Below are 1,453 nucleotides of genomic sequence, written 5' to 3' on the forward strand. Positions count from 1 at the left end.
AAAAATTTTTACCTTACTGATAGGTTTACAGATGGATTTTTTGTCCGTATTTAGAGTTTGGAATGGTTTTCCAAGGCTCCAATTATCGACGAAAAATTTGTCTGTAATTACCGATAGAAATCCGTCAAAAAATTATCTGTAATTACCAACGGAAAATCCGTCTGTAATTACTGACGAAAAATTCGTCGAAAAGTTCACTGTTTTAGGAAAATGGAGGGGAGAATTTACCGAGGAAAAATCTGTCTGTAACTGGTAAAAATATGTCGGTAATTTTTTACGAAAAAAGATCCGTCGGTAAATAATCTTCGACGAGGCTTTTATAGAAGGACAAAATCCGTTGGTAATTTCGTCAGTAACCAAAAATCTGTCTGTAATAAAGACTAAATCTATCTGTATTAAGTACTTTTCTAGTTGTGACATCGTCAAACTCCACAGCGGTTACACCAGCGGGTCTGCTAGAGCACCAGCCGCATTTGATGCTGTTAGGAGGGAAAGACGATTTGGGAGCTCTCGCTATGTTGGAAGACAGTGTGAAGAAGTTCAAGAGTCCAAAAATGTTAAACATGGGTAATTTGAGAATTTTATTAAAAATTAACGAACAACAAATTAAGGTTTGAATATTTTTGTTATAAAGAATTTATTTTTTATGAGTACGACATTAATTTCCTTGTTTAATGGATATTTTTATCCATATTCACAAAATTCATAGATACAAATAATTGCTTTTCACCTTAATTAACAACATTTCTATGCTAGGGACGCCCGTAGAGGTAGCAACACTCATAGAGCTTCCTTTTACCATAGCCACTAATTATTCGTCGCACTCCACCTGGATATAACATTTTCAATCATTTTTTAAACATCACCTTTTCACCTTTTTTTTTGTATTTTTTTTATTTTCAACATCATCAAATATATATATATATATATATATATATATATATATATATATATATATATATATATTCATTGAATTCAAGAGCCAAACAATTGTAATCAAAATAATAAAATATTTTAAACAACTCTTTGCTATAATGAGAATAGTTTGTCTTTTTAAAGCTAGTAAACAGAAGAGACACAAACTACTAAGCAAGAAATGTCATAATTCAAGAATCATATTTCATATCATATATATTAGGGATAAAAACATACATAGTCTATCAAAAGTTTTTTTTATCACGAGCCATAAAAGATAGAAGAATATATATGGCGAGAAACTGTGTGACACTCGCACTAACAATATTGATTATTGGAATGGTTTTTTGTGTTGCTGATGAATTTCATGACAATATTGCTAAACAATTTAATCCATCTTATTATTATATTGCAATGATAGCTCGTAGACAGTGTATTGCAAGCTGTAAAAGGCATTCTCGCCACCCAATAGTTTTGTTTTTGTGCACTAGTAGTTGCGCAACTAGATACGCATTTGACTAGTACTTTAGTAATAGTA

This window comes from Arachis hypogaea, chromosome 16, assembly GCF_003086295.3.
Source record: "Arachis hypogaea cultivar Tifrunner chromosome 16, arahy.Tifrunner.gnm2.J5K5, whole genome shotgun sequence".
NCBI lineage: Eukaryota > Viridiplantae > Streptophyta > Magnoliopsida > Fabales > Fabaceae > Arachis > Arachis hypogaea.